A 19,018-nucleotide genomic window follows, 5' to 3' on the forward strand; every position below is an offset into this window, starting at 1 on the left:
ACAAGGAAGCACAGGTGATATAGGTGCGAACACAGGAAGCTTGCAGCCCCTCGCTACCTGCAGACACAGAGCAGCCACACTAGAAGAGCGGCCTAAGCCGTAGGCGAAATGTGCTCATTCGCTTTGGCGCGACGTCGAACTATAAATAAGGCTGTCACTAGCGTGAGCGTTGCGTGAGCGTCGTGTAAAGTCGGAAAAGTCATCTGCATGGGTGATTGCCAAGTTTGGGGAGCGTTTCGTAGTACGATCAGTGCAAAGGGGACGCGGAAACTTATTGTGTCCAAGTGTTTTGCAGTTGGACGACAAGAATTTTACGCAGTAGCAAAGAGCGAGGCACTGAGTTGGCATGAACAATGGAGAGCACAATGGGGCTCGAGATGTGATTGTTACCTCAGGTGCTGTGTGATTGTCGACAAGGAGTGAAATGGACCAATTTGTGACCGCCCTTTCAATTTAAGACGTTCAAAACAGACGGAATTTGCATTCGTAATACCAGAGCATCGAAACTACTTGGAACTCTTGTGTATATGAACGTGTCCGCGCCTTTGTATTCTGGTACCTTCGCCGCTACAAACCAACCAACCATCGTGTCCTTGCACATCAGAGTCGCAAAGAATGGAGAATAGCCAGGCTTGGTCGTGTGTGTAGCTGTAGCTCAGTTGGCAGATCGTTCGCTTAGCGTGTGAACGGTCTCGGGTTCAAGCCCTGGCTTCTCCATGTTTTGTGGTCAGTGCATGGTAAGTGTTGGTCGCGGCGAAGATAAACTCACGCAAGAAGTTGCAAAACCAGCGTCACAGACTGATATGATGTATACTGTCATAAGGAGAGCAAGATGTAAGTGTGGGGACCGGCTGTTATCGTGGTGTCATCGAGTGCAGATCTGTCTTAGGTATCGCGGCTTAACGTCATTGAAGTCTAGAGGTGGACAACACTTTCGTCTTACTCAGAGCGGTGTCTGAACTCTATTTTCGACGTTATGCGTGCCACTTTCATTGTGGCCAACTACGATTCGATACAGAATGCACGAAACCTGAAAGACACCCTCACTGATACATAGAGAGTAGTGTTTGTCTGCGGAATAATGGGAGTGCAAGGGTCTGTGACGATGATATGACTGTATGTAGCACTACTAGTTATCGGGGGGTGGGCGTAGCTCAGATGGTAGAGCGCTCGCTTAGCGTGCGAGAGGTACTGGGATCGATACCCAGCGCCTCCAGAATTTTTAACACACCTACATGCGCACCTTGCGATACAAGTGGAATAATTCCCAACCGGCAGAGGTGTGTAGGCAGATACAAGCGAACGATTAGCATCCACAATTGCGCCGATTTCACGTAAATCCCACTGCACGTTCCTATTCTTTGCGTGCAGTCGGCTGCTACTGGTGTTGCTGGTTGTGACTGCTGATAACAGATGCCGTAGCAATCAATTCATGGAGTGAGTTGTATGTTTTGCGATAGTCTGTCTCTGACAAGGAAGCACAGGTGATATAGGTTCGAACACAGGAAGCTTGCAGCCCCTCGCTACCTGCAGACACAGAGCAGCCACACTAGAAGAGCGGCCTAAGCCGTAGGCGAAATGTGCTCATTCGCTTTGGCGCGACGTCGAACTATAAATAAGGCTGTCACTAGCGTGTGCGTTGCGTGAGCGTCGTGTAAAGTCGGAAAAGTCATCTGCATGGGTGATTGCCAAGTGTGGGGAGCGTTTCGTAGTACGATTAGTGCAAAGGGGACGCGGAAACTTATTGTGTCCAAGTGTTTTGCAGTTGGACGACAAGAATTTTACGCAGTAGCAAAGAGCGAGTCACTGAGTTGGCATGAACAATGGAGAGCACAATGGGGCTCGAGATGTGCTTGTTACCTCAGGTGCTGTGTGATTGTCGACAAGGAGTGAAATGGACCAATTTGTGACCGCCCTTTCAATTTAAGACGTTCAAAACAGACGGAATTTGCATTCGTAATACCAGAGCATCGAAACTACTTGGAACTCTTGTGTATATGAACGTGTCCGCGCCTTTGTATTCTGGTACCTTCGCCGCTACAAACCAACCAACCATCGTGTCCTTGCACATCAGAGTCGCAAAGAATGGAGAATAGCCAGGCTTGGTCGTGTGTGTAGCTGTAGCTCAGTTGGCAGATCGTTCGCTTAGCGTGTGAACGGTCTCGGGTTCAAGCCCTGGCTCCTCCATGTTTTGTGGTCAGTGCATGGTAAGTGTTGGTCGCGGTGAACATAAACTCACGCAAGAAGTTGCAAAACCAGCGTCACAGACTGATATGATGTATACTGTCATAAGGAGAGCAAGGTGTATGTGTGGGGACCGGATGTTATCGTGGTGTCATCGAGTGCAGATCTGTCTTAGGTATCGCGGCTTAACGTCATTGAAGTCTAGAGGTGGACAACACGTTCGTCTTACTCAGAGCGGTGTCTGAACTCTATTTTCGACGTTATGCGTGCCACTTTCATTGTGGCCAACTACGATTCGATACAGAATGCACGAAACCTGAAAGACACCCTCACTGATACATAGAGAGTAGTGTTTGTCTGCGGAATAATGGGAGTGCAAGGGTCTGTGACGATGATATGACTGTATGTAGCACTACTAGTTATCGGGGGGGTGGGCGTAGCTCAGATGGTAGAGCGCTCGCTTAGCGTGCGAGAGGTACTGGGATCGATACCCATCGCCTCCAGAATTTTTAACACACCTACATGCGCACCTTGCGATACAAGTGGAATAATTCCCAACCGGCAGAGGTGTGTAGGCAGATACAAGCGAACGATTAGCATCCACAATTGCGCCGATTTCACGTAAATCCCACTGCACGTACCTATTCTTTGCGTGCAGTCGGCTGCTACTGGTGTTGCTGGTTGTGACTGCTGATAACAGATGCCGTAGCAATCAATTCATGGAGTGAGTTGTATGTTTTGCGATAGTCTGTCTCTGACAAGGAAGCACAGGTGATATAGGTTCGAACACAGGAAGCTTGCAGCCCCTCGCTACCTGCAGACACAGAGCAGCCACACTAGAAGAGCGGCCTAAGCCGTAGGCGAAATGTGCTCATTCGCTTTGGCGCGACGTCGAACTATAAATAAGGCTGTCACTAGCGTGTGCGTTGCGTGAGCGTCGTGTAAAGTCGGAAAAGTCATCTGCATGGGTGATTGCCAAGTGTGGGGAGCGTTTCGTAGTACGATTAGTGCAAAGGGGACGCGGAAACTTATTGTGTCCAAGTGTTTTGCAGTTGGACGACAAGAATTTTACGCAGTAGCAAAGAGCGAGGCACTGAGTTGGCATGAACAATGGAGAGCACAATGGGGCTCGAGATGTGCTTGTTACCTCAGGTGCTGTGTGATTGTCGACAAGGAGTGAAATGGACCAATTTGTGACCGCCCTTTCAATTTAAGACGTTCAAAACAGACGGAATTTGCATTCGTAATACCAGAGCATCGAAACTACTTGGAACTCTTGTGTATATGAACGTGTCCGCGCCTTTGTATTCTGGTACCTTCGCCGCTACAAACCAACCAACCATCGTGTCCTTGCACATCAGAGTCGCAAAGAATGGAGAATAGCCAGGCTTGGTCGTGTGTGTAGCTGTAGCTCAGTTGGCAGATCGTTCGCTTAGCGTGTGAACGGTCTCGGGTTCAAGCCCTGGCTCCTCCATGTTTTGTGGTCAGTGCATGGTAAGTGTTGGTCGCGGCGAACATAAACTCACGCAAGAAGTTGCAAAACCAGCGTCACAGACTGATATGATGTATACTGTCATAAGGAGAGCAAGATGTAAGTGTGGGGACCGGCTGTTATCGTGGTGTCATCGAGTGCAGATCTGTCTTAGGTATCACGGCTTAACGTCATTGAAGTCTAGAGGTGGACAACACGTTCGTCTTACTCAGAGCGGTATCTGAACTCTATTTTCGACGTTATGCGTGCCACTTTCATTGTGGCCAACTACGATTCGATACAGAATGCACGAAACCTGAAAGACACCCTCACTGATACATAGAGAGTAGTGTTTGTCTGCGGAATAATGGGAGTGCAAGGGTCTGTGACGTTGATATGACTGTATGTAGCACTACTAGTTATCGGGGGGGTGGGCGTAGCTCAGATGGTAGAGCGCTCGCTTAGCGTGCGAGAGGTACTGGGATCGATACCCAGCGCCTCCAGAATTTTTAACACTCCTACATGCGCACCTTGCGATACAAGTGGAATAATTCCCAACCGGCAGAGGTGTGTAGGCAGATACAAGCGAACGATTAACATCCACAATTGCGCCGATTTCACGTAAATCCCACTGCACGTTCCTATTCTTTGCGTGCAGTCGGCTGCTACTGGTGTTGCTGGTTGTGACTGCTGATAACAGATGCCGTAGCAATCAATTCATTGAGTGAGTTGTATGTTTTGCGATAGTCTGTCTCTGACAAGGAAGCACAGGTGATATAGGTGCGAACACAGGAAGCTTGCAGCCTCTCGCTACCTGCAGACACAGAGCAGCCACACTAGAAGAGCGGCCTAAGCCGTAGGCGAAATGTGCTCATTCGCTTTGGTGCGACGTCGAACTATAAATAAGGCTGTCACTAGCGTGAGCGTTGCGTGAGCGTCGTGTAAAGTCGGAAAAGTCATCTGCATGGGTGATTGCCAAGTTTGGGGAGCGTTTCGTAGTACGATCAGTGCAAAGGGGACGCGGAAACTTATTGTGTCCAAGTGTTTTGCAGTTGGACGACAAGAATTTTACGCAGTAGCAAAGAGTGAGGCACTGAGTTGGCATGAACAATGGAGAGCACAATGGGGCTCGAGATGTGCTTGTTACCTCAGGTGCTGTGTGATTGTCGACAAGGAGTGAAATGGACCAATTTGTGACCGCCCTTTCAATTTAAGACGTTCAAAACAGACGGAATTTGCATTCGTAATACCAGAGCATCGAAACTACTTGGAACTCTTGTGTATATGAACGTGTCCACGCCTTTGTATTCTGGTATCTTCGCCGCTACAAACCAACCAACCATCGTGTCCTTGCACATCAGAGTCGCAAAGAATGGAGAATAGCCAGGCTTGGTCGTGTGTGTAGCTGTAGCTCAGTTGGCAGATCGTTCGCTTAGCGTGTGAACGGTCTCGGGTTCAAGCCCTGGCTCCTCCATGTTTTGTGGTCAGTGCATGGTAAGTGTTGGTCGCGGCGAACATAAACTCACGCAAGAAGTTGCAAAACCAGCGTCACAGACTGATATGATGTATACTGTCATAAGGAGAGCAAGATGTAAGTGTGGGGACCGGCTGTTATCGTGGTGTCATCGAGTGCAGATCTGTCTTAGGTATCACGGCTTAACGTCATTGAAGTCTAGAGGTGGACAACACGTTCGTCTTACTCAGAGCGGTATCTGAACTCTATTTTCGACGTTATGCGTGCCACTTTCATTGTGGCCAACTACGATTCGATACAGAATGCACGAAACCTGAAAGACACCCTCACTGATACATAGAGAGTAGTGTTTGTCTGCGGAATAATGGGAGTGCAAGGGTCTGTGACGTTGATATGACTGTATGTAGCACTACTAGTTATCGGGGGGGTGGGCGTAGCTCAGATGGTAGAGCGCTCGCTTAGCGTGCGAGAGGTACTGGGATCGATACCCAGCGCCTCCAGAATTTTTAACACTCCTACATGCGCACCTTGCGATACAAGTGGAATAATTCCCAACCGGCAGAGGTGTGTAGGCAGATACAAGCGAACGATTAACATCCACAATTGCGCCGATTTCACGTAAATCCCACTGCACGTTCCTATTCTTTGCGTGCAGTCGGCTGCTACTGGTGTTGCTGGTTGTGACTGCTGATAACAGATGCCGTAGCAATCAATTCATTGAGTGAGTTGTATGTTTTGCGATAGTCTGTCTCTGACAAGGAAGCACAGGTGATATAGGTGCGAACACAGGAAGCTTGCAGCCCCTCGCTACCTGCAGACACAGAGCAGCCACACTAGAAGAGCGGCCTAAGCCGTAGGCGAAATGTGCTCATTCGCTTTGGCGCGACGTCGAACTATAAATAAGGCTGTCACTAGCGTGAGCGTCGTGTAAAGTCGGAAAAGTCATCTGCATGGGTGATTGCCAAGTTTGGGGAGCGTTTCGTAGTACGATCAGTGCAAAGGGGACGCGGAATCTTATTGTGTCCAAGTGTTTTGCAGTTGGATGACAAGAATTTTACGCAGTAGCAAAGAGTGAGGCACTGAGTTGGCATGAACAATGGAGAGCACAATGGGGCTCGAGATGTGCTTGTTACCTCAGGTGCTGTGTGATTGTCGACAAGGAGTGAAATGGACCAATTTGTGACCGCCCTTTCAATTTAAGACGTTCAAAACAGACGGAATTTGCATTCGTAATACCAGAGCATCGAAACTACTTGGAACTCTTGTGTATATGAACGTGTCCACGCCTTTGTATTCTGGTATCTTCGCCGCTACAAACCAACCAACCATCGTGTCCTTGCACATCAGAGTCGCAAAGAATGGAGAATAGCCAGGCTTGGTCGTGTGTGTAGCTGTAGCTCAGTTGGCAGATCGTTCGCTTAGCGTGTGAACGGTCTCGGGTTCAAGCCCTGGCTCCTCCATGTTTTGTGGTCAGTGCATGGTAAGTGTTGGTCGCGGCGAACATAAACTCACGCAAGAAGTTGCAAAACCAGCGTCACAGACTGATATGATGTATACTGTCATAAGGAGAGCAAGATGTAAGTGTGGGGACCGGCTGTTATCGTGGTGTCATCGAGTGCAGATCTGTCTTAGGTATCACGGCTTAACGTCATTGAAGTCTAGAGGTGGACAACACGTTCGTCTTACTCAGAGCGGTATCTGAACTCTATTTTCGACGTTATGCGTGCCACTTTCATTGTGGCCAACTACGATTCGATACAGAATGCACGAAACCTGAAAGACACCCTCACTGATACATAGAGAGTAGTGTTTGTCTGCGGAATAATGGGAGTGCAAGGGTCTGTGACGTTGATATGACTGTATGTAGCACTACTAGTTATCGGGGGGGTGGGCGTAGCTCAGATGGTAGAGCGCTCGCTTAGCGTGCGAGAGGTACTGGGATCGATACCCAGCGCCTCCAGAATTTTTAACACTCCTACATGCGCACCTTGCGATACAAGTGGAATAATTCCCAACCGGCAGAGGTGTGTAGGCAGATACAAGCGAACGATTAACATCCACAATTGCGCCGATTTCACGTAAATCCCACTGCACGTTCCTATTCTTTGCGTGCAGTCGCCTGCTACTGGTGTTGCTGGTTGTGACTGCTGATAACAGATGCCGTAGCAATCAATTCATTGAGTGAGTTGTATGTTTTGCGATAGTCTGTCTCTGACAAGGAAGCACAGGTGATATAGGTGCGAACACAGGAAGCTTGCAGCCCCTCGCTACCTGCAGACACAGAGCAGCCACACTAGAAGAGCGGCCTAAGCCGTAGGCGAAATGTGCTCATTCGCTTTGGCGCGACGTCGAACTATAAATAAGGCTGTCACTAGCGTGAGCGTTGCGTGAGCGTCGTGTAAAGTCGGAAAAGTCATCTGCATGGGTGATTGCCAAGTTTGGGGAGCGTTTCGTAGTACGATCAGTGCAAAGGGGACGCGGAAACTTATTGTGTCCAAGTGTTTTGCAGTTGGACGACAAGAATTTTACGCAGTAGCAAAGAGTGAGGCACTGAGTTGGCATGAACAATGGAGAGCACAATGGGGCTCGAGATGTGCTTGTTACCTCAGGTGCTGTGTGATTGTCGACAAGGAGTGAAATGGACCAATTTGTGACCGCCCTTTCAATTTAAGACGTTCAAAACAGACGGAATTTGCATTCGTAATACCAGAGCATCGAAACTACTTGGAACTCTTGTGTATATGAACGTGTCCACGCCTTTGTATTCTGGTATCTTCGCCGCTACAAACCAACCAACCATCGTGTCCTTGCACATCAGAGTCGCAAAGAATGGAGAATAGCCAGGCTTGGTCGTGTGTGTAGCTGTAGCTCAGTTGGCAGATCGTTCGCTTAGCGTGTGAACGGTCTCGGGTTGAAGCCCTGGCTCCTCCATGTTTTGTGGTCAGTGCATGGTAAGTGTTGGTCGCGGCGAACATAAACTCACGCAAGAAGTTGCAAAACCAGCGTCACAGACTGATATGATGTATACTGTCATAAGGAGAGCAAGATGTAATTGTGGGGACCGGCTGTTATCGTGGTGTCATCGAGTGCAGATCTGTCTTAGGTATCACGGCTTAACGTCATTGAAGTCTAGAGGTGGACAACACGTTCGTCTTACTCAGAGCGGTGTCTGAACTCTATTTTCGACGTTATGCGTGCCACTTTCATTGTGGCCAACTACGATTCGATACAGAATGCACGAAACCTGAAAGACACCCTCACTGATACATAGAGAGTAGTGTTTGTCTGCGGAATAATGGGAGTGCAAGGGTCTGTGACGTTGATATGACTGTATGTAGCACTACTAGTTATCGGGAGGGTGGGCGTAGCTCAGATGGTAGAGCGCTCGCTTAGCGTGCGAGAGGTACTGGGATCGATACCCAGCGCCTCCAGAATTTTTAACACTCCTACATGCGCACCTTGCGATACAAGGGGAATAATTCCCAAACGGCAGAGGTGTGTAGGCAGATACAAGCGAACGATTAGCATCCACAATTGCGCCGATTTCACGTAAATCCCACTGCACGTTCCTATTCTTTGCGTGCAGTCGCCTGCTACTGGTGTTGCTGGTTGTGACTGCTGATAACAGATGCCGTAGCAATCAACTCATGGAGTGAGTTGTATGTTTTGCGATAGTCTGTCTCTGACAAGGAAGCACAGGTGATATAGGTGCGAACACAGGAAGCTTGCAGCCCCTCGCTACCTGCAGACACAGAGCAGCCACACTAGAAGAGCGGCCTAAGCCGTAGGCGAAATATGCTCATTCGCTTTGGCGCGACGTCGAACTATAAATAAGGCTGTCACTAGCGTGAGCGTTGCGTGAGCGTCGTGTAAAGTCGGAAAAGTCATCTGCATGGGTGATTGCCAAGTGTGGGGAGCGTTTCGTAGTACGATTAGTGCAAAGGGGACGCGGAAACTTATTGTGTCCAAGTGTTTTGCAGTTGGACGACAAGAATTTTACGCAGTAGCAAAGAGTGAGGCACTGAGTTGGCATGAACAATGGAGAGCACAATGGGGCTCGAAATGTGCTTGTTACCTCAGGTGCTGTGTGATTGTCGACAAGGAGTGAAATGGACCAATTTGTGACCGCCCTTTGAATTTAAGACGTTCAAAACAGACGGAATTTGCATTCGTAATACCAGAGCATCGAAACTACTTGGAACTCTTGTGTATATGAACGTGTCCGCGCCTTTGTATTCTGGTACCTTCGCCGCTACAAACCAACCAACCATCGTGTCCTTGCACATCAGAGTCGCAAAGAATGGAGAATAGCCAGGCTTGGTCGTGTGTGTAGCTGTAGCTCAGTTGGCAGATCGTTCGCTTAGCGTGTGAACGGTCTCGGGTTCAAGCCCTGGCTCCTCCATGTTTTGTGGTCAGTGCATGGTAAGTGTTGGTCGCGGCGAACATAAACTCACGCAAGAAGTTGCAAAACCAGCGTCACAGACTGATATGATGTATACTGTCATAAGGAGAGCAAGATGTAATTGTGGGGACCGGCTGTTATCGTGGTGTCATCGAGTGCAGATCTGTCTTAGGTATCACGGCTTAACGTCATTGAAGTCTAGAGGTGGACAACACGTTTGTCTTACTCAGAGCGGTGTCTGAACTCTATTTTCGACGTTATGCGTGCCACTTTCATTGTGGCCAACTACGATTCGATACAGAATGCACGAAACCTGAAAGACACCCTCACTGATACATAGAGAGTAGTGTTTGTCTGCGGAATAATGGGAGTGCAAGGGTCTGTGACGTTGATATGAATGTATGTAGGACTACTAGTTATCGGGAGGGTGGGCGTAGCTCAGATGGTAGAGCGCTCGCTTAGCGTGCGAGAGGTACTGGGATCGATACCCAGCGCCTCCAGAATTTTTAACACTCCTACATGCGCACCTTGCGATACAAGTGGAATAATTCCCAAACGGCAGAGGTGTGTAGGCAGATACAAGCGAACGATTAGCATCCACAATTGCGCCGATTTCACGTAAATCCCACTGCACGTTCCTATTCTTTGCGTGCAGTCGCCTGCTACTGGTGTTGCTGGTTGTGACTGCTGATAACAGATGCCGTAGCAATCAACTCATGGAGTGAGTTGTATGTTTTGCGATAGTCTGTCTCTGACAAGGAAGCACAGGTGATATAGGTGCGAACACAGGAAGCTTGCAGCCCCTCGCTACCTGCAGACACAGAGCAGCCACACTAGAAGAGCGGCCTAAGCCGTAGGCGAAATATGCTCATTCGCTTTGGCGCGACGTCGAACTATAAATAAGGCTGTCACTAGCGTGAGCGTTGCGTGAGCGTCGTGTAAAGTCGGAAAAGTCATCTGCATGGGTGATTGCCAAGTGTGGGGAGCGTTTCGTAGTACGATTAGTGCAAAGGGGACGCGGAAACTTATTGTGTCCAAGTGTTTTGCAGTTGGACGACAAGAATTTTACGCAGTAGCAAAGAGTGAGGCACTGAGTTGGCATGAACAATGGAGAGCACAATGGGGCTCGAGATGTGCTTGTTACCTCAGGTGCTGTGTGATTGTCGACAAGGAGTGAAATGGACCAATTTGTGACCGCCCTTTCAATTTAAGACGTTCAAAACAGACGGAATTTGCATTCGTAATACCAGAGCATCGAAACTACTTGGAACTCTTGTGTATATGAACGTGTCCACGCCTTTGTATTCTGGTATCTTCGCCGCTACAAACCAACCAACCATCGTGTCCTTGCACATCAGAGTCGCAAAGAATGGAGAATAGCCAGGCTTGGTCGTGTGTGTAGCTGTAGCTCAGTTGGCAGATCGTTCGCTTAGCGTGTGAACGGTCTCGGGTTGAAGCCCTGGCTCCTCCATGTTTTGTGGTCAGTGCATGGTAAGTGTTGGTCGCGGCGAACATAAACTCACGCAAGAAGTTGCAAAACCAGCGTCACAGACTGATATGATGTATACTGTCATAAGGAGAGCAAGATGTAATTGTGGGGACCGGCTGTTATCGTGGTGTCATCGAGTGCAGATCTGTCTTAGGTATCACGGCTTAACGTCATTGAAGTCTAGAGGTGGACAACACGTTCGTCTTACTCAGAGCGGTGTCTGAACTCTATTTTCGACGTTATGCGTGCCACTTTCATTGTGGCCAACTACGATTCGATACAGAATGCACGAAACCTGAAAGACACCCTCACTGATACATAGAGAGTAGTGTTTGTCTGCGGAATAATGGGAGTGCAAGGGTCTGTGACGTTGATATGACTGTATGTAGCACTACTAGTTATCGGGAGGGTGGGCGTAGCTCAGATGGTAGAGCGCTCGCTTAGCGTGCGAGAGGTACTGGGATCGATACCCAGCGCCTCCAGAATTTTTAACACTCCTACATGCGCACCTTGCGATACAAGGGGAATAATTCCCAAACGGCAGAGGTGTGTAGGCAGATACAAGCGAACGATTAGCATCCACAATTGCGCCGATTTCACGTAAATCCCACTGCACGTTCCTATTCTTTGCGTGCAGTCGCCTGCTACTGGTGTTGCTGGTTGTGACTGCTGATAACAGATGCCGTAGCAATCAACTCATGGAGTGAGTTGTATGTTTTGCGATAGTCTGTCTCTGACAAGGAAGCACAGGTGATATAGGTGCGAACACAGGAAGCTTGCAGCCCCTCGCTACCTGCAGACACAGAGCAGCCACACTAGAAGAGCGGCCTAAGCCGTAGGCGAAATATGCTCATTCGCTTTGGCGCGACGTCGAACTATAAATAAGGCTGTCACTAGCGTGAGCGTTGCGTGAGCGTCGTGTAAAGTCGGAAAAGTCATCTGCATGGGTGATTGCCAAGTGTGGGGAGCGTTTCGTAGTACGATTAGTGCAAAGGGGACGCGGAAACTTATTGTGTCCAAGTGTTTTGCAGTTGGACGACAAGAATTTTACGCAGTAGCAAAGAGTGAGGCACTGAGTTGGCATGAACAATGGAGAGCACAATGGGGCTCGAGATGTGCTTGTTACCTCAGGTGCTGTGTGATTGTCGACAAGGAGTGAAATGGACCAATTTGTGACCGCCCTTTCAATTTAAGACGTTCAAAACAGACGGAATTTGCATTCGTAATACCAGAGCATCGAAACTACTTGGAACTCTTGTGTATATGAACGTGTCCACGCCTTTGTATTCTGGTATCTTCGCCGCTACAAACCAACCAACCATCGTGTCCTTGCACATCAGAGTCGCAAAGAATGGAGAATAGCCAGGCTTGGTCGTGTGTGTAGCTGTAGCTCAGTTGGCAGATCGTTCGCTTAGCGTGTGAACGGTCTCGGGTTGAAGCCCTGGCTCCTCCATGTTTTGTGGTCAGTGCATGGTAAGTGTTGGTCGCGGCGAACATAAACTCACGCAAGAAGTTGCAAAACCAGCGTCACAGACTGATATGATGTATACTGTCATAAGGAGAGCAAGATGTAATTGTGGGGACCGGCTGTTATCGTGGTGTCATCGAGTGCAGATCTGTCTTAGGTATCACGGCTTAACGTCATTGAAGTCTAGAGGTGGACAACACGTTCGTCTTACTCAGAGCGGTGTCTGAACTCTATTTTCGACGTTATGCGTGCCACTTTCATTGTGGCCAACTACGATTCGATACAGAATGCACGAAACCTGAAAGACACCCTCACTGATACATAGAGAGTAGTGTTTGTCTGCGGAATAATGGGAGTGCAAGGGTCTGTGACGTTGATATGACTGTATGTAGCACTACTAGTTATCGGGAGGGTGGGCGTAGCTCAGATGGTAGAGCGCTCGCTTAGCGTGCGAGAGGTACTGGGATCGATACCCAGCGCCTCCAGAATTTTTAACACTCCTACATGCGCACCTTGCGATACAAGGGGAATAATTCCCAAACGGCAGAGGTGTGTAGGCAGATACAAGCGAACGATTAGCATCCACAATTGCGCCGATTTCACGTAAATCCCACTGCACGTTCCTATTCTTTGCGTGCAGTCGCCTGCTACTGGTGTTGCTGGTTGTGACTGCTGATAACAGATGCCGTAGCAATCAACTCATGGAGTGAGTTGTATGTTTTGCGATAGTCTGTCTCTGACAAGGAAGCACAGGTGATATAGGTGCGAACACAGGAAGCTTGCAGCCCCTCGCTACCTGCAGACACAGAGCAGCCACACTAGAAGAGCGGCCTAAGCCGTAGGCGAAATATGCTCATTCGCTTTGGCGCGACGTCGAACTATAAATAAGGCTGTCACTAGCGTGAGCGTTGCGTGAGCGTCGTGTAAAGTCGGAAAAGTCATCTGCATGGGTGATTGCCAAGTGTGGGGAGCGTTTCGTAGTACGATTAGTGCAAAGGGGACGCGGAAACTTATTGTGTCCAAGTGTTTTGCAGTTGGACGACAAGAATTTTACGCAGTAGCAAAGAGTGAGGCACTGAGTTGGCATGAACAATGGAGAGCACAATGGGGCTCGAGATGTGCTTGTTACCTCAGGTGCTGTGTGATTGTCGACAAGGAGTGAAATGGACCAATTTGTGACCGCCCTTTCAATTTAAGACGTTCAAAACAGACGGAATTTGCATTCGTAATACCAGAGCATCGAAACTACTTGGAACTCTTGTGTATATGAACGTGTCCACGCCTTTGTATTCTGGTACCTTCGCCGCTACAAACCAACCAACCATCGTGTCCTTGCACATCAGAGTCGCAAAGAATGGAGAATAGCCAGGCTTGGTCGTGTGTGTAGCTGTAGCTCAGTTGGCAGATCGTTCGCTTAGCGTGTGAACGGTCTCGGGTTCAAGCCCTGGCTCCTCCATGTTTTGTGGTCAGTGCATGGTAAGTGTTGGTCGCGGCGAACATAAACTCACGCAAGAAGTTGCAAAACCAGCGTCACAGACTGATATGATGTATACTGTCATAAGGAGAGCAAGATGTAAGTGTGGGGACCGGCTGTTATCGTGGTGTCATCGAGTGCAGATCTGTCTTAGGTATCACGGCTTAACGTCATTGAAGTCTAGAGGTGGACAACACGTTCGTCTTACTCAGAGCGGTGTCTGAACTCTATTTTCGACGTTATGCATGCCACTTTCATTGTGGCCAACTACGATTCGATACAGAATGCACGAAACCTGAAAGACACCCTCACTGATACATAGAGAGTAGTGTTTGTCTGCGGAATAATGGGAGTGCAAGGGTCTGTGACGTTGATATGACTGTATGTAGGTCTACTAGTTATCGGGAGGGTGGGCGTAGCTCAGATGGTAGAGCGCTCGCTTAGCGTGCGAGAGGTACTGGGATCGATACCCAGCGCCTCCAGAATTTTTAACACTCCTACATGCGCACCTTGCGATACAAGTGGAATAATTTCCAACCGGCAGAGGTGTGTAGGCAGATACAAGCGAACGATTAGCATCCACAATTGCGCCGATTTCACGTAAATCCCACTGCACGTTCCTATTCTTTGCGTGCAGTCGGCTGCTACTGGTGTTGCTGGTTGTGACTGCTGATAACAGATGCCGTAGCAATCAACTCATGGAGTGAGTTGTATGTTTTGCGATAGTCTGTCTCTGACAAGGAAGCACAGGTGATATAGGTGCGAACACAGGAAGCTTGCAGCCCCTCGCTACCTGCAGACACAGAGCAGCCACACTAGAAGAGCGGCCTAAGCCGTAGGCGAAATATGCTCATTCGCTTTGGCGCGACGTCGAACTATAAATAAGGCTGTCACTAGCGTGAGCGTTGCGTGAGCGTCGTGTAAAGTCGGAAAAGTCATCTGCATGGGTGGTTGCCAAGTGTGGGGAGCGTTTCGTAGTACGATTAGTGCAAAGGGGACGCGGAAACTTATTGTGTCCAAGTGTTTTGCAGTTGGACGACAAGAATTTTACGCAGTAGCAAAGAGTGAGGCACTGAGTTGGCATGAACAATGGAGAGCACAATGGGGCTCGAAATGTGCTTGTTACCTCAGGTGCTGTGTGATTGTCGACAAGGAGTGAAATGGACCAATTTGTGACCGCCCTTTGAATTTAAGACGTTCAAAACAGACGGAATTTGCATTCGTAATACCAGAGCATCGAAACTACTTGGAACTCTTGTGTATATGAACGTGTCCGCGCCTTTGTATTCTGGTACCTTCGCCGCTACAAACCAACCAACCATCGTGTCCTTGCACATCAGAGTCGCAAAGAATGGAGAATAGCCAGGCTTGGTCGTGTGTGTAGCTGTAGCTCAGTTGGCAGATCGTTCGCTTAGCGTGTGAACGGTCTCGGGTTCAAGCCCTGGCTCCTCCATGTTTTGTGGTCAGTGCATGGTAAGTGTTGGTCGCGGCGAACATAAACTCACGCAAGAAGTTGCAAAACCAGCGTCACAGACTGATATGATGTATACTGTCATAAGGAGAGCAAGATGTAATTGTGGGGACCGGCTGTTATCGTGGTGTCATCGAGTGCAGATCTGTCTTAGGTATCACGGCTTAACGTCATTGAAGTCTAGAGGTGGACAACACGTTTGTCTTACTCAGAGCGGTGTCTGAACTCTATTTTCGACGTTATGCGTGCCACTTTCATTGTGGCCAACTACGATTCGATACAGAATGCACGAAACCTGAAAGACACCCTCACTGATACATAGAGAGTAGTGTTTGTCTGCGGATAAATGGGAGTGCAAGGGTCTGTGACGTTGATATGACTGTAGGTAGCACTACTAGTTATCGGGGGGGTGGGCGTAGCTCAGATGGTAGAGCGCGCGTGCGAGAGGTACTGGGTTCGATACCCAGCGCCTCCAGAATTTGTAACACACCTACATGCGCACCTTGCGATACAAGTGGAATAATTCCCAACCGGCAGAGGTGTGTAGGCAGATACAAGCGAACGATTAGCATCCACAATTGCGCCGATTTCACGTAAATCCCACTGCACGTTCCTATTCTTTGCGTGCAGTCGGCTGCTACTGGTGTTGCTGGTTGTGACTGCTGATAACAGATGCCGTAGCAATCAATTCATGGAGTGAGTTGTATGTTTTGCGATAGTCTGTCTCTGACAAGGAAGCACAGGTGATATAGGTGCGAACACAGGAAGCTTGCAGCCCCTCGCTACCTGCAGACACAGAGCAGCCACACTAGAAGAGCGGCCTAAGCCGTAGGCGAAATGTGCTCATTCGCTTTGGCGCGACGTCGAACTATAAATAAGGCTGTCACTAGCGTGTGCGTTGCGTGAGCGTCGTGTAAAGTCGGAAAAGTCATCTGCATGGGTGATTGCCAAGTGTGGGGAGCGTTTCGTAGTACGATTAGTGCAAAGGGGACGCGGAAACTTATTGTGTCCAAGTGTTTTGCAGTTGGACGACAAGAATTTTACGCAGTAGCAAAGAGCGAGGCACTGAGTTGGCATGAACAATGGAGAGCACAATTTGGCTCGAGCTGTGCTTGTTACCTCAGGTGCTGTGTGATTGTCGACAAGGAGTGAAATGGACCAATTTGTGACCGCCCTTTGAATTTAAGACGTTCAAAACAGACGGAATTTGCATTCGTAATACCAGAGCATCGAAACTACTTGGAACTCTTGTGTATATGAACGTGTCCACGCCTTTGTATTCTGGTACCTTCGCCGCTACAAACCAACCAACCATCGTGTCCTTGCACATCAGAGTCGCAAAGAATGGAGAATAGCCAGGCTTGGTCGTGTGTGTAGCTGTAGCTCAGTTGGCAGATCGTTCGCTTAGCGTGTGAACGGTCTCGGGTTCAAGCCCTGGCTCCTCCATGTTTTGTGGTCAGTGCATGGTAAGTGTTGGTCGCGGCGAACATAAACTCACGCAAGAAGTTGCAAAACCAGCGTCACAGACTGATATGATGTATACTGTCATAAGCGGAGCAAGATGTAAGTGTGAGGACCGGCTGTTATCGTGGTGTCATCGAGTGCAGATCTGTCTTAGGTATCACGGCTTAACGTCATTGAAGTCTAGAGGTGGACAACACGTTCGTCTTACTCAGAGCGGTGTCTGAACTCTATTTTCGACGTTATGCATGCCACTTTCATTGTGGCCAACTACGATTCGATACAGAATGCACGAAATCTGAAAGACACCCTCACTGATACATAGAGAGTAGTGTTTGTCTGCGGAATAATGGGAGTGCAAGGGTCTGTGACGTTGATATGACTGTATGTAGCACTACTAGTTATCGGGAGGGTGGGCGTAGCTCAGATGGTAGAGCGCTCGCTTAGCGTGCGAGAGGTACTGGGATCGATACCCAGCGCCTCCAGAATTTTTAACACACCTACATGCGCACCTTGCGATACAAGTGGAATAATTCCCAACCGGCAGAGGTGTGTAGGCAGATACAAGCGAACGATTAACATCCACAATTGCGCCGATTTCACGTAAATCCCACTGCACGTTCCTATTCTTTGCGTGCAGTCGGCTGCTACTGGTGTTGCTGGTTGTGACTGCTGATAACAGATGCCGTAGCAATCAATTCATGGAGTGAGTTGTATGTTTTGCGATAGTCTGTCTCTGACAAGGAAGCACAGGTGATATAGGTGCGAACACAGGAAGCTTGCAGCCCCTCGCTACCTGCAGACACAGAGCAGCCACACTAGAAGAGCGGCCTAAGCCGTAGGCGAAATGTGCTCATTCGCTTTGGCGCGACGTCGAACTATAAATAAGGCTGTCACTAGCGTGAGCGTCGTGTAAAGTCGGAAAAGTCATCTGCATGGGTGATTGCCAAGTTTGGGGAGCGTTTCGTAGTACGATCAGTGCAAAGGGGACGCGGAAACTTATTGTGTCCAAGTGTTTTGCAGTTGGACGACAAGAATTTTACGCAGTAGCAAAGAGTGAGGCACTGAGTTGGCATGAACAATGGAGAGCACAATGGGGCTCGAGATGTGCTTGTTACCTCAGGTGCTGTGTGATTGTCGACAAGGAGTGAAATGGACCAATTTGTGACCGCCCTTTCAATTTAAGACGTTCAAAACAGACGGAATTTGCATTCGTAATACCAGAGCATCGAAACTACTTGGAACTCTTGTGTATATGAACGTGTCCACGCCTTTGTATTCTGGTATCTTCGCCGCTACAAACCAACCAACCATCGTGTCCTTGCACATCAGAGTCGCAAAGAATGGAGAATAGCCAGGCTTGGTCGTGTGTGTAGCTGTAGCTCAGTTGGCAGATCGTTCGCTTAGCGTGTGAACGGTCTCGGGTTCAAGCCCTGGCTCCTCCATGTTTTGTGGTCAGTGCATGGTAAGTGTTGGTCGCGGCGAACATAAACTCACGCAAGAAGTTGCAAAACCAGCGTCACAGACTGATATGATGTATACTGTCATAAGGAGAGCAAGATGTAAGTGTGGGGACCGGCTGTTATCGTGGTGTCATCGAGTGCAGATCTGTCTTAGGTATCACGGCTTAACGTCATTGAAGTCTAGAGGTGGACAACACGTTCGTCTTACTCAGAGCGGTGTCTGAACTCTATTTTCGACGTTATGCGTGCCACTTTCATTGTGGCCAACTACGATTCGATACAGAATGCACGAAACCTGAAAGACACCCTCACTGATACATAGAGAGTAGTGTTTGTCTGCGGAATAATGGGAGTGCAAGGGTCTGTGACGTTGATATGACTGTATGTAGCACTACTAGTTATCGGGAGGGTGGGCGTAGCTCAGATGGTAGAGCGCTCGCTTAGCGTGCGAGAGGTACTGGGATCGATACCCAGCGCCTCCAGAATTTTTAACACTCCTACATGCGCACCTTGCGATACAAGTGGAATAATTCCCAACCGGCAGAGGTGTGTAGGCAGATACAAGCGAACGATTAGCATCCACAATTGCGCCGATTTCACGTAAATCCCACTGCACGTTCCTATTCTTTGCGTGCAGTCGGCTGCTACTGGTGTTGCTGGT

General features: G+C 48.8%; 11 non-coding genes across 11 annotated transcripts; all 11 read left to right on the top strand.

Annotated features, from left to right (window-relative positions):
• Positions 1-1,142: 1,142 nt before the first annotated feature.
• Trnaa-agc (transfer RNA alanine (anticodon AGC)) lies at positions 1,143-1,216 on the top strand. The gene has a single exon. It is a non-coding gene; the product is annotated as a tRNA-Ala (tRNA).
• Positions 1,217-4,084: 2,868 nt separating this feature from the next.
• On the top strand, positions 4,085-4,158 carry Trnaa-agc (transfer RNA alanine (anticodon AGC)). The gene has a single exon. It is a non-coding gene; the product is annotated as a tRNA-Ala (tRNA).
• A 1,397-nt stretch (positions 4,159-5,555) lies between these two features.
• On the top strand, positions 5,556-5,629 carry Trnaa-agc (transfer RNA alanine (anticodon AGC)). The gene has a single exon. It is a non-coding gene; the product is annotated as a tRNA-Ala (tRNA).
• A 1,386-nt stretch (positions 5,630-7,015) lies between these two features.
• Trnaa-agc (transfer RNA alanine (anticodon AGC)) lies at positions 7,016-7,089 on the top strand. Its single transcript has one exon. It is a non-coding gene; the product is annotated as a tRNA-Ala (tRNA).
• Positions 7,090-8,486: 1,397 nt separating this feature from the next.
• Positions 8,487-8,560, top strand: Trnaa-agc (transfer RNA alanine (anticodon AGC)). The gene has a single exon. It is a non-coding gene; the product is annotated as a tRNA-Ala (tRNA).
• A 1,397-nt stretch (positions 8,561-9,957) lies between these two features.
• Positions 9,958-10,031, top strand: Trnaa-agc (transfer RNA alanine (anticodon AGC)). The gene has a single exon. It is a non-coding gene; the product is annotated as a tRNA-Ala (tRNA).
• A 1,397-nt stretch (positions 10,032-11,428) lies between these two features.
• Positions 11,429-11,502, top strand: Trnaa-agc (transfer RNA alanine (anticodon AGC)). Its single transcript has one exon. It is a non-coding gene; the product is annotated as a tRNA-Ala (tRNA).
• Positions 11,503-12,899: 1,397 nt separating this feature from the next.
• Trnaa-agc (transfer RNA alanine (anticodon AGC)) lies at positions 12,900-12,973 on the top strand. The gene has a single exon. It is a non-coding gene; the product is annotated as a tRNA-Ala (tRNA).
• A 1,397-nt stretch (positions 12,974-14,370) lies between these two features.
• Positions 14,371-14,444, top strand: Trnaa-agc (transfer RNA alanine (anticodon AGC)). The gene has a single exon. It is a non-coding gene; the product is annotated as a tRNA-Ala (tRNA).
• A 2,861-nt stretch (positions 14,445-17,305) lies between these two features.
• Trnaa-agc (transfer RNA alanine (anticodon AGC)) lies at positions 17,306-17,379 on the top strand. Its single transcript has one exon. It is a non-coding gene; the product is annotated as a tRNA-Ala (tRNA).
• A 1,386-nt stretch (positions 17,380-18,765) lies between these two features.
• Trnaa-agc (transfer RNA alanine (anticodon AGC)) lies at positions 18,766-18,839 on the top strand. The gene has a single exon. It is a non-coding gene; the product is annotated as a tRNA-Ala (tRNA).
• The last annotated feature ends 179 nt before the right edge of the window (positions 18,840-19,018 follow it).

This window comes from Schistocerca gregaria, chromosome 3, assembly GCF_023897955.1.
Source record: "Schistocerca gregaria isolate iqSchGreg1 chromosome 3, iqSchGreg1.2, whole genome shotgun sequence".
NCBI classification, from domain to species: domain Eukaryota; kingdom Metazoa; phylum Arthropoda; class Insecta; order Orthoptera; family Acrididae; genus Schistocerca; species Schistocerca gregaria.